We start from the raw sequence: 13,151 nt of genomic DNA on the forward strand, positions 1-13,151 counted from the left end.
CCAAAGGCACTGTGAGCCCTGATATTCTATGAATCTCCCTGTTGCGATACTTTATCTCATCGGTTCTAAGACCTTCATTTAACATTACAAAGTCAAAATGCGTCTTACAATCCATGAGTCAGATGTCAGGCAGGGAAATGAAAACTACTCTAGTTAGTTTCACAGACAGAATTAACACAGGGAACTGGTTAAGGTCACTGCTGGGGCTGGCAGGCAATTCAGGCAAACTAAAGTGAGCAAATCCCTTGTCCCTCCTCTTCTAGTGCCCCTGTGGCAAAGGGCAGGTGAGGCATGCAGGTCTCAGCCCCTGCATCACAGAGCAGAGCACAGAAGGGTACCTTTGGAGCTGGGAGCAATAGCTTGTTAATCAGCACACCTACAGCATCCTATGACTTCAGTTGGCAGAGTTTTTCTCCCTCCCTCCCTCCCTCCCTTCTTCCTTCCTTCCTTCCCCCCTCCCTCCCTTCTTCCTTCCTTCCTTCTTTCCTTCCTTCCTCCCTCCCTCTCTTCCTCTCTCTCTTTCTTTCTCTTTCTTTCTCTGTTTCTCTCTTTCTCTCTTTCCCTCCCTTCCTTCCTTCCTTCCTTTCTTTCTTTCCTTCTTTCTTTCTTTCTTTTTCTCTGCAGTTCATGTAACAATGCTTCTTATACCTAATGGCACCTTCAATTTGATGAACCATAGCTTGAAGCATGAGGCTGAGCTAATCCCCTCAAACGAGGTCAGCCAAATTCCTTTGGCAAGTCTTACTATTCATTGCTCCTTGTTAGGACCACTACCATTGTTTTATATGAATATATAACATATTCTTAAGACCTCATGGTTGAGAAGCATAACTTGTTTGGAGGCCTAGGGACCTGGGTTCCTGCACCAGCTCTCTCTTTTATGACCTAGGGGACTTCGTACTTCATTGCTCTGTGCTTTCCTTGCCTCACCTGCAAAATGATCTTAATAGCTCACACTAATTGAACTTTTGCTATATGACAGACCCCATTCTAAGCATTTTACATGAGTAGCTCATTTATTGCTCAAAAGGACCCTATGAAGTAGGTACTATTCTTATCTCTGCTCTGTAGATGAGTTAACTAGGACACAGATAAATTAGTGACTTGTTTTAGGTCATACAACTAATGAATCAAGTAGCTGGGGAAACAGCCTCTCACAGGATACTTTTTCCCTAAAGACTCAATGATTTAACAGTATTAAACTGTTTTAGAAATTGTAAGAAGCTAGGGCTTGAAAGGGAACTTCGTTATTACTTGTAGGAGTTAGCTCTCTTAACTTCCGGGCCAAAGTTCTTTCTACTATTTTTGATTTATCTCAAGCTGTTCATTAAATTTTTTTCGCTTTCCTACAACTTCTTGGAGAACCCCAAACTTAGTGAATTTTGCAGCTCAATTAGGATTGTATAAAGACTGCTCATTGCAACTTCTTCTATAACAGCAAATGATTGAAACAACCCAAGTGTCCATTAATAAGGGGCTATTTAAATAATGCCCCTTATGATACATATATAAAGTGGCATATTATGCAGACATTAAAACAGAGGTAGCCTTCTATATTCTGATATGGAAAAATCTCAAAGATGTGTTGTTAAGTGCAAAGAATAAGATACAGAACTTTATGTAGAATATGCAACAACTTATGTGATAAAGTGTGTGTTTGTGTGTGTGTGTAGAGATAGGCACAAATCTTGGAAAAGAGACACAAAAAGCTGGTAACACTGATTGTCTCCAAGGAGGAGACAGAAGACAGAAACAAAAACGAAACTTTTGACTTTATATTTAATTGGTCCTTTTGAAAGTTAAGTCGCATGAATGTATTAATTATTAAAAAATAAATATGATTTCAAATTAGTCTTTCAAAAGATTAATTTAACTGGACCTTATGATGGCGAAAAAATGTGATTTAGCAGAGACTTAAAACAAAAATTCCAACTAGAGTAACCTCCCTTATTCTGATGCCGAAAGTCACAGCCTCAGGGTTCAATAAAGATAAGTCTGAAGGCACTAATTTCTGTTATTGGTGAAAGCTCAAAGCAGGATGCGAATACCCTGCACCCCATGGCACTGCTCCATGTTCAGGGCCCTACCCCTCAGTCCTCTGAGGAACTACTGTGTCAGCCTTGAGAGGAAAGCGGGGCAATGGTTGGAGGGAGAGGCAGGAAGACCTGGACCCTCCTCACAGAAGCTTTCACTTGGGTTCCACTCATCATGTACTTAGTGAGTGCTAGACACTGAGTCTACCCCAGGAATATGGGCGTCATCCCCGTCCTCCGCATCATGGGCTTTAGAGCCTAGTGAGGAACACAGACGGCAAATAAATCACACAAGTCAATTAGTGACCATCTGTGACTTCTATAAGTAAAGATATAGAAAATATGAGATTGTATAACTCAGAACTGTACCCACCATTCGCCTGTTTGCGCTCGGCTCCCTTCTTTCTCTTCCCGGCTCTGTTTCAGGGGGAACTACCTTTCCCAGGCTCCCTTGCTTCTGGCTTCCTGGGAGGATTGGCCAATGAGAGGCCTGATGTCCGTCTAGAGGGCGGGGAAGGGGAGAAGCAGGGTATTTCCCCCTCTCTGTGCTCCATTCCAGCAGCTCTATGTCTCCTCCTCTGCCCTAGCCTTCTCTCTGTAGTCCCAGCAACCTGCTCACTAAAGTGTGGCCCTGGCTTTTAAACCCAGGAATGCTGCTTCTCCCTTTTGGACCTTCCATCTCATGGGTGGTAGCAGCTTGTCTGTAAAAAAAAAAAAAAGATTTCTCACAACATGCCCAAATATTCTCCCTGTAGCTCCACCTCTGGGTCTCAGTTCCCGCCTTGAGGCCACATAGGACAAACCCCTGTTGCTGTAGAGGCTAGTGTAAGGTAAGTTTGTGAAGAGATTGTTGAGGGAGGAGAGGCAGGAGGGGGATGCTGTGGCCAGATTTGTTGGGTTCTTGGATGTTGGACAAAACAATATGTTCTATAATCCGTAGACAATGAGAAATAAAGGGCTTGATTAGGAATCATACCTCAATTCCTATCCCCAGACACTTTGTCCACTGCCCTACTTCAGTTAAACTGGACATTTGATACTAGGATGATATTAATGATATCCATAAAAATAATGCTAGCATTATTTAGTGGTTCTCCAGTCTGGTTGCTCATCAGATTTACCAATAGCACATACAAATATGAGATTCTTGGGTCCACCTCTAGAGAATTTTAATCCTTGGTGCAGACTCAGTGTGATACCTTTAATATAGTACTAAGAAAGAGCATGGCTTTTATGTAAATTATTTCATCTCATTTCATCTTTAACACTTGTAGTTATCAGTGTTAACGAACTCATCAGTTCACAGAGGAGGAGGTAAGGACTACTTCATCCCCCACCACCAAATTCACCCACCTACCTGCATTGGATGAAACTGCCCCAGTGATGTAAGGTCTATCAGTGTCATTGTGCATCCCTACCCCAGTAACGCATTTGTTCCCTCTCTACTCAATCATTCCCATATAAACACATCTAAATATTGTCTCTCTTCTCCTCATCCCTCTGCTCCTTGTCTTGGCTCCCTTTTAGAGTGAAACCCCTTCATGAATGTTGTCTGCTCATCTTCTAGTCTTTCCTCACCCCCACTCTGATTAGATCATTTCTACCACTCTACGGAGATTGCCTTTGTGAAGGTCATCAACAACCTCTACCTTGACAAACAACTGCCAATTCTCTGCCTTCCCCTGGTACAACCTCTCAGCAGCATTTGACGTGGATGACCACACCCTCTTTCTTGAAACACAGTCTTCTCTGGACATCTGGGATTGCACCCTCTCCCATTTTTCTCCCCACCAGCCTCACCTTCTCAGTCTCTAGGCTGGTTTGTCCTCACCTCGCTGAGCCTTGAAACTTGGGGTGCCCAGAGCTCCGGCTCATCTCTCTCCTAGTCTCACCTCTCTCTACACTCCCTCCCTGGGTGATCCCATCCAGTTCATCCCTCTAACCGATGACAATTCCCAACTGTATCTCTGGATGCAGATTCTCCTCTCAACTCTAGACTTACATATGCAACTGCCTCCTGGACACTTCCACTAGCATATTTAGTACGTATCTCAAACCAAGCATATTTAAAATAGAATTCTTGAATTCCCACTACTAAATCCCTCCCCGCCCCAAAATGCATGCCGAATCCCTCTTCCCATAGACTTTTCCATAAAAAAAGCCACTACCTTCCTAGTGGCTTAGGCAAATATCTGGGAATACTACTTACATCTTTTATTTTCTTCATGACCCATATACAATCCATCACTGAGTCCTATCTATACTACTTCCAAGATATATCCCAAATCAAACCACTTCTCCCATTTACAGCCCCACATTATGGCAGTGGTCCAGACCACCATCATCCTACACTCATAAAACTGCAATAGGCTCACACACACTCTTGCCCTGCTGAAGTTCATGGTCCACAGAGCAGCCAAAGTTATCCTCTCATAGCACACACGGACATACTTTTTCTTACTTAAAACCTGCTAGTGGCTTCCCACTGCACTTAGAATAAACTCTTCACCAGGGCCTGTAAAGCTCTGCCTGAGATGGCTTTTGCCACATCATCTCATACTCTCACCTTCACGCTCATGAGCCTTCCCACGGTCCCTCAGGTGTGCCAGGCTGCTTCCTAACTCATGGCCCTCATCCTCGATGCCCCTCTATTCATTGCATGAGTCTTATCTCACTAAAGTCTCAACTCAAATGCAACCTCCTGACACTCTTTGACATGGCTGCTTCCCCCAAATGCAGAGCTCATCCCCTCCATCCTCTCACCCTGTTCTATTTTCTTCACAGTCCCAACACTGTAGAAAATTATCCTCTGTATTTATTTGCTTTATGCTAGTTGTGCATCTTCCCCTACTAGAATGTAAGTGCTATGGGGTCAGAGACTTTGTCTTGCCACTGTAGCCCCAGCAACTACACCAGATCCCGGCATATGCAGGTGTCCCAGATATATTTGCTGCATAAATGAAGGGAATGAATCTAGGAGCCAAGTCATGTGGACCCCAACTCACCCCACGTGGCCCAGCTCTGATCTGCCCTGAATCTCACTTTAGCTTCTACATCTATGGGCTGGAGTGCTGCTGTTCACCCGAATCCACGTCCAATAATGTTCCCGCTTGGACAGCCCAGCCACGTACTAATTGAAGAACTTTGGGCAGGTTTCTTACTCTCTCTCAGCCTTGATTTACCCCTCTGTAAAATGGATATAATAATGTCTATCTTGTAAGGCTTCTATGAGAATGATTTATGTAAAGTGCTTAGGATGGCACCTGGAACATATTTAGAGCTTCAATTAATTTAAAAAGAAATAAAATAAACCCATGGTGATAGCTAACATCCACGGAGTTCTTATGATGTGCCAGGCACTGTTTTAAGTGTTTCATACTCACTGAAGACCCTATAAGTCAAGTAATCTTGTTACCCCATTTCTCACATGAAGAAACAGATCTAGAAGTTAAGCACTTGGCCAAGGTCACATGCTATTAAATGAGAGAGTTGGCATTCCAGGAACCAGGATACTAAGGCCGCTCACAATGGTGGCTGCCACATTTATTCACAGCCATTCATCTTTCAACAATCATTTATTCATTCAACTGACATTCATTCACTCAGCACATGTTTGAGGGTGGATTGGGTGCTGAGCATCATTCTAGGCTCTGGCACATGGCCATGAACACGGCCAAGTCCCTGCACAAGTAAAAATAAAACATACGTAGCATATCAGATGGTGATAAATGCTGTACAGAAAACGAAAGCAGGGAAGGGAGTGTACTTTTACACAGAGTGGCCAGGGAGGGCTTCCCCAAGAAGGTTAACACCTGACCACAGACTTAAAGACAGTGCAGTGCGTGATTTGAAGAAAGAGCAGACGTGAGCCATATGGACACTGGGGTACAGCAATCCTGGCAGAGAAGAGCCAGACGTGGGCTATTTTAGGAACATCAGTGAGGCCAGCATGGCTGGAAGCATTGAAGAACCAGAGAGCAAGCAGTAGAAGGTGAAGGTGGAGGGGAGTGGTAAAGAGCTCATAAGGGGTTTGTATGCCACCAAGAGAGCTTGGGTTTCTACCCTGAGTGAGACAGGCAAGCAATAGAAGATTCTAAGGAGAGAAGTGTCATGGCCTGACCACTTAGCCTTCTTTGTCAACCCTGGGCTGTAGGGGTAAGTGTGGGAGCAGGGAGACCAACTGGGAATATTGCAATAGATCAGGCAAGTGCTAATACGAATTTGCACCGGGATGGTAGCAGTGGAGGTAGTGAGCCAGTAGCGGTGGAGGGAGTGCCAGATCTTGGTGTGTTTTGAAGACTGAGCTGCTGGAATTTGTTGATTGTGATATTGTGATTTATAATAACAAAAATATACACAGTCTTCGTCCCTCGTTTCCAGCTCACAGTTCCCGAAACCCGTGGAAATTCCCAAGTGATGAGAGCAATGAGGGCATCTTTTGTTATAATATTTAGTCTCTTGTACTCAGTTCCTGAAATTGCTTCAGAGCCATAAAGATGAAATAGATATCCTGTTATTCATAACAAGCCCCTTTTCACCACAACTGGGTTTATGTCAATGAGGTGACTTTTGGAAAGGAGCTAAGGGTGGGGGATTGTTGCCAGTGGAGCCAACCATGTGATCAGAAGGCTGAGACTTTCCATGCCATCCCCAACCTCCAGAGACAGGAGAGGGGCTGGAGATTGAGTTCAATCACCAATGGCCAATGACCTGAGCAACTGTGCCTATGTAATAAAGCTTCCATAAAAACACAAAAGGACAGGGTTTGAAGAGCTTCCAGGTTGATGAACATGTACAGATTTGGAGACAGTGGTGCACTCAGAGAGAGCATGGAAGCTCCGTGCCCTTTCCCCATACCTTGCCCTACACATCTTTTCCATCTGGCTGTTCCTGAATTATATCCTTCCATAATAAACCAGTGATCTACTAAGGAAAATGTTTCTCTGGGTTCTGTGAGCTGCTCTAGCAAATTAATCAAACTGGAAGAGGGGGGTCATTGGAACCTCTGACTTATAGCCATAGGGGCAGAAGCACAGCTGACAACCTGGACTTGCGATTAGCATCTGAAGTTGGGGCGGGGGCAGTCCTGTGAGACTAAACCCTAAACCTGAAACCCGAGGCAGTGGGTCGTTGGAACCTCTAACCTATAGCCAGTTGGTCAGAAACACAGGTGACAACCTGGGCTTGTGACTGGCGTCTGCACTGGGGGAGGGGGCAGTCTTGTAGGACTGGGCCCTCAGTCTTGTAATCTAATGTCATCTCTAGGTAGACGGTGTCAGAATGGAGTTGAATTATATGACACCCAGCTGGTGTCCGGAGAATTGCTTGATGGTGTGTGGGAACACCCTCCCCGCCACACATGTTGGAAATTGGGGTTCAGAACCCCAAATACTGATGAATTGGATAGAGGTGGAGAGAAAGAGAGGAGCCAATGATGCCTCCCAGGGCTTTGGTCTGAGCCCCTGCACTAGACGTGATGATGTATTTTGTGCTATGCAGGGGATGTTAAAATCACATTCAAGTCTGATTTGAAACATTTGCAAATTGGGCTGCACACCCTCTAAGCAAGTTCATCATATTAATATATTCCTTCCCAAAATAACCCCCAGCATGACAGTGTCCCAGTGAGGATCGAAACCTTATTTGCAGATAATTCACAAAGCTGACTCACTCAGGTTCACAGACAGGGATTTTAATCATCGTGTTTCCATATTTTTCCCAGGCATGACATGCAGCAGAACGAGGGGGGCCAGCACCACGCCGTTTCTGAGAGCAGAACTCCAGCGCCGCCTGGGAACCCCACTGCGGATGCCGGCTTCACTGTTTTGAGCTTCTCCAGGGGTGAAGAATCTCCCCAGTGCAGCCCAGATCATCAGCTCTTGGCAGAAGAGGTCAAATTCAAGGAAGAGCAATAGGATAATGAGGAGATTGAAGCCCATATCCTTGAGAAATGGCCAAAGGGACTGGGGACACTTAGCCTAGACAAGAGAAAGCTCAGGCAAAGTGTGAGAGCTGCCTTCCACTATGTTACGCTTTAACCTGATGCACAGGACCAGGATCAAGTGGTGGAAGATACAGGGAGTGCTATTTCACTTTGGTTTTGGAAAGTTGCAAAGTACTTTTCATTAAGTCCTAGTGAAATGGGAGAAACTCTAGAGATACTGGCTCCTACCACTTACCCTTCCAACCGTTCTTTAGCCTGGCCAAGCCTATAAGCCAAGATGGTATCTAGCTTCTACCATCTGTCACCCTCCTCATGTCTGTCCATTTCTTCCTATCCAGTTTGAATTCCAAGGTCCATCATTTTAAACATTCATACACCCTCAACTCCTTGATCCAGTGACCCACTCCCTTCATTCTATGTGTCTGACAGAAGCCCAGCCCTGGTTAGATCTCAGCCTACCTTGCACATGCGTACAAAACTCATCTTGGCTGGGAAAAACACAGAATTATGTTGACTGGTCTCACTTGAAATTCAAGACCACTCATCTCCAGCAGACTTTAGGGCCCCCTAGCAACCATTCTAGAGTTTCCTGGTTTGTTCAATCTCCTGGTCTCCTAGGGGACTATTTCTATATCTTCTCTCTCTTTTAATCCCCTTGTCCTGTTTCTCAGCTGATGACCTTCCTTCCTCTTCCACCAAGAAGGCAGAGGAAATCCGAAAAGACCCTCCACATGTTCCTTCCACGTGGACGGACTTACCTGCATCTGCGCCCACACACTCTGCCTTCCGTCCTGTTTCTACAGATGGATGCTCCCCACTCCTATCTGAAATCGATCCCTCCAATTACCTGCTAGTTCCCCACCCACTCCGACCTGCTCGAGGATATTGCTTCAGCGAGTTTCACCCCTTACTCCTGACTATCCATTTTCCCCTCTCTGCTGGAACATCTCATTAACATGCTGTTGTAGCTCCCATCTTAAGACAAAATAAACAATTCTCCTGATCCTACGTCTTCCTCCATTTGTCACATCATTCTCTCTGTTCCACTTTATAGTAAAACTCCTCCAAGAGTGGTCCACGCTCACTGTCTCCAGTTCTTGTCTCTTTCTCTCTTAAACCCACTCCCATGACTGTCTCCTCCTTTGTGCCCTTGAAACAGCTCTTGTCGAGGCAACCAGCCACCTCCATGTTGCTCAATCCACCACCCAGAGCTCAAGCTGGCCTTCATTCCTTGGCTGTGGGGGACATGGTCGATCACCACCTCTTTCACTCACTCTCTAGATCTCATTCAGTGGTGGGACTGCTCCTACCTTGTTGGCTGATCCTTAACATCTTCCCAACCCTCTGAATACTGGAGGGCTCCCAGGCTCAGCCCTTGAGCCTATTCCCTTGGCCTCTATATACTCCTAGGTAATGTCCTGGCTTTAAGCGTCACCTATGTACAGACAACATCCAGATTTACATCTGAGCTCTTAGATTCACAAATCTAACTGTGTATTTGACATCTCCACTGGCAGGGCTAACAGACAATTCAAACTTAATATACCTAAAACTGAGTTTCTGTTGTTGTTCCTCTTCCTTTCCCCCAAAATCCTGTTCCTCTCAAGGGCTTCCTCACCTCAAAAAGCAATACGATCCTGGCTCCTTGTGGTCGTTCAGGCCAAAAACTTTAGCATTATTATTTCTCTCTCCCACTTCCCACATAATCCATGAGCAAGGCTTGTTTTCTCTACTCTCAAACTATATCCAGAATTCAAACAATTCTGTCTCTCACTGTGTCTCATGACAAACCTGGTGCAAACCAAAGCACCTCACCTGACTTATTGCAAGATGATCCTAACCAGCCTCCCCGAATCCACTGATAACAGCAAGACTTTCAAAATGTGAGTCAGATCAGTTCTTAACTTAAAATACTCTAGTAACTTCCCATCTTACTCTGAGTCAAAGCCAAACTCCCAACCTTGCCCCACAATGTCCTCAGGATCCGACCCCAGTGACCTCTCAGGCTTCACTTTCTACTCGCAGACTCAGCTCCAGCTACACTGACCTCCTGTCTTATCTTCAAAGAAGCCGAGCCCATTCCTCTCCCAGGACTTTGCACTTGCTGTTCCCTCTCCCTGGAGAGCTGTTATCCCAGGGACTTTGTCAACTTTGTTCACCGCCAAGTGCTTGGCACATAGCAAGTGCTCCCTAAATACTTGTTGAGAAAAATAAATGTATGAGTGAATAAAAAGTATGCAAGCAGGAAAAGGATGGCCACTCTGGGGAGTTATGGTAGAAAAAATTCAAGCATCGAGCATTCTTCCATCCATCCATCCTTCCATCTGTTCAACAAACATTTATTGCTTGCCTGCTGTGTACAAGCTTCTATGCCATGTGCTGGGGTTCATATATAGACATGGATCTTACATTGAGGAGCTCCCCTTTCAGGAGAAGAGACAGGCATATAATTATATTATTATAACACAAAATGCTAAGTGATGTAACAGAGGGAAACACTAAGTCTTACGTGTGCTCAGAGGAGGCCAGAATTTGGTTTGTACAGATGTGTGGTGGGCAGCAGGGGGCTGGAGTAAAGATTTGTTATGACTTTTAAATATCATGTCTCAGCTCATGCGTCTATAATACCAAATGGACTATGTCCATAACACCAACAGATGATGCACAAACAACTTGTAATGGAGAAGCTCCATGTTTTGGGTTTGCTGACTCCCTTTGTTTGAGACTTTGGAACTCTGCCTTCCTGAGGTCCTCTGGTCTTGTCCACCACGTCCAGGCCTATTCTGAACCCCAAAGTGGCTTCCTTCTCCCAGAGTTCTTGTCATTCTCATTAGGCTAAGCAAGTCTTCCAAGCCTGAGAGCATCAGGGGCTGAGATTCAGTTGTCCTGGCTGCTCTCTCTCTACCCCTCAGATCTTCATTCCCACACTGCAGCTCTGTGCATGTTGGCTGCTAAAGGCTCGTGGTTGACCCTTCTCCAGAAGACTGACCTTGGCTCAGAGATGGGTTCCCTTGCACCAGGGCAGCCTAAAGGCAATGACTAAATAGTGGTGGGAGGTGGATGCATACCCCTGCCTCAGATGGCCTAGCTCTGTGGTGGGATTCATGCTCCAGATCCTTGTGGACCAGCCAAGGCCAGATTCTACCTAGGAGCATAGCCAGGTTGGGGTCTTTCTGCTCTTCTGCTTCCTTCACCTCAAAGGGGACTCCTGAAGAGTCCTCTCTCTCCACAAAATACGCATATCCTAAGCCCTGCCTCAGACTCTGCTTTTGGGAAACTCAACTCCCTAAGACAATTCCAGCCTAAAAGAGGCAATGGTTAGCAACAAGTGTAGGTGCTCAACTATGGACTGAGTTGTGTCCCCCAGAACTCATATGTTGAAGCTCTAACTCCCAACATGACTGTATTTGGAGACAGGATGTTTAAGGAGGTGATTAAGATTAAACAAGGTCATAAGGGTGGGGCCCTAATCCAATAGGATCGGTGTCTTCATAAGTAGAGGAATGGACACCAGAAGCACTCTGGAATAGAGACAAGAGCCATCTGAGCTCACAGTGAGAAGAGGGCCATCTACTAGGAGAGAGGCCTCAGGAGCAACCAACCCTGCTGACACTTCGATCCTGGACATCCAGCCTCCATAACTGTGAGAGAACAAATTTCTGTTGTTCAAGCTGCCCAATCTGTGGTGTTTTGTTATGGTGCTTGAGTTGACTAATACGTGCTTGCCACCTGCACTGCAGGCTCCTCCAACTGGCATCTACAGACCTAAAGTTCTTTCCTACTGCTGTAAAATAAAGACACATTTTAAAAGACTGAAGTAGAAAAAGATGAGGAGAAAATTAATACTTTTGAGAACCTGCTATTTGCTTGGTGCAATGTTAGGGATGCTGGTTGTAGGTGCTTGTTCAATATGCATCCTTCTTCTTCTGGTGGGAGTCCCTTGAATTTCCTCCAAGAAACCTTCCTGGCTTCATTCACAGTTGAATTTCCTCCAAGAAACCTTCCTGGCTTCATTCACAGTGTGGGGGCTGGTAGTGGTCACGTCTACTATGAATGGGTGCATAATATAATAATTTTAAAATGGTTAATCCAGTGCATGAGAATGTTATTCACCAGGATTTTTCACCCTCGGTGTTATTAACATTTGGGGCAAGAAAATTCTTTGTGGTGGGAGGCTTTCTTGTGCGTTGTAGGATGTTTAGCAGCATCCCTGGCCTCTACGAGGTACCAGTAGCAGCCCTCAGCTGTGACAACCAGCAATATATCCAGACATTGTCAAATGTCCCTGATGGGGCAGAACTGGCTCTTTTTGAGAAGCCTCAATGGTTTGCAACCTCACTCAGGTAAGTGAGATTCAGGCCTGGGACTTGTACTAGGACTGTTGGAAGACGTCTGTTCTGGGGATGCTCAGTAGGAACCACATCTCTCTGAGCTGCAGGGACCATCTTACCCCCACATGGGGAGAGGCCACCTGTGCATGAAGCCAACACAGAGCAAGGCAGAGCTGAGAACAGAGATCACAGATGCATTTTCTTATGACATCATAGGAGCTACTGGATTCAACTGAATTACATTTCAGTCATGTGAGCCAACTAATTCCCTTTCGGGTGTAAGCTGGTCTGATTTGGGTTTCTGTCACAGGCGTTCAAGAAGCCTCCTGAGTGACAGAGACATTCTGTAAATCTTATCTCATTCACCCCTCAGAGCTGCCCTCTCAGGTGGGCTGCCCTCTCAGGTTTATCTGAGTTTTACAGATTTGAAAATGAAAGCGGCGCTGGCTGCCTCTCCTTGTCTCTCTGCTGCGCGTTTGTGGCACTTCCCACAGTCAGAATGACTCGCAAATTGCATCATTCAGGGCCTGTCTCCCCTGCAGCCCAGAGCACCAGCCCCAGGCTGCGGGCATTCTCTCCTGTGTGTCACTGCCTCAGGCAGTGCAGACGCAGAGCCCAGCTCCTGGGAGGAGCTCGAAAATGTATGCAGAATGGACAAACCCACTCCCTAACACCATACACGAAAATAAACTCAAAATGGATTAAAGACCTAAATGTAAGGCCAGACACTATCAAACTCTTAGAGGAAAACACAGGCAGAACACTCTATGACATAAATCACAGCAAGACCCTTTTTGACCCACATCCTAGGGAAATGGAAATAAAAACAAAAATAAACAAATG

The 13,151-nt window shown here is 45.5% G+C and overlaps 1 protein-coding gene across 4 annotated transcripts in view; it reads right to left on the reverse strand.

Annotated features, from left to right (window-relative positions):
• The window catches only part of SLC2A9 (solute carrier family 2 member 9), a 236,975-nt gene that overhangs the window by 190,310 nt on the left and 33,514 nt on the right, over window positions 1-13,151 (reverse strand). The gene's annotated exons all lie outside the window — the stretch shown is intronic.

Source organism: Eubalaena glacialis, chromosome 5 (assembly GCF_028564815.1).
Source record: "Eubalaena glacialis isolate mEubGla1 chromosome 5, mEubGla1.1.hap2.+ XY, whole genome shotgun sequence".
NCBI classification, from domain to species: Eukaryota; Metazoa; Chordata; class Mammalia; order Artiodactyla; family Balaenidae; genus Eubalaena; species Eubalaena glacialis.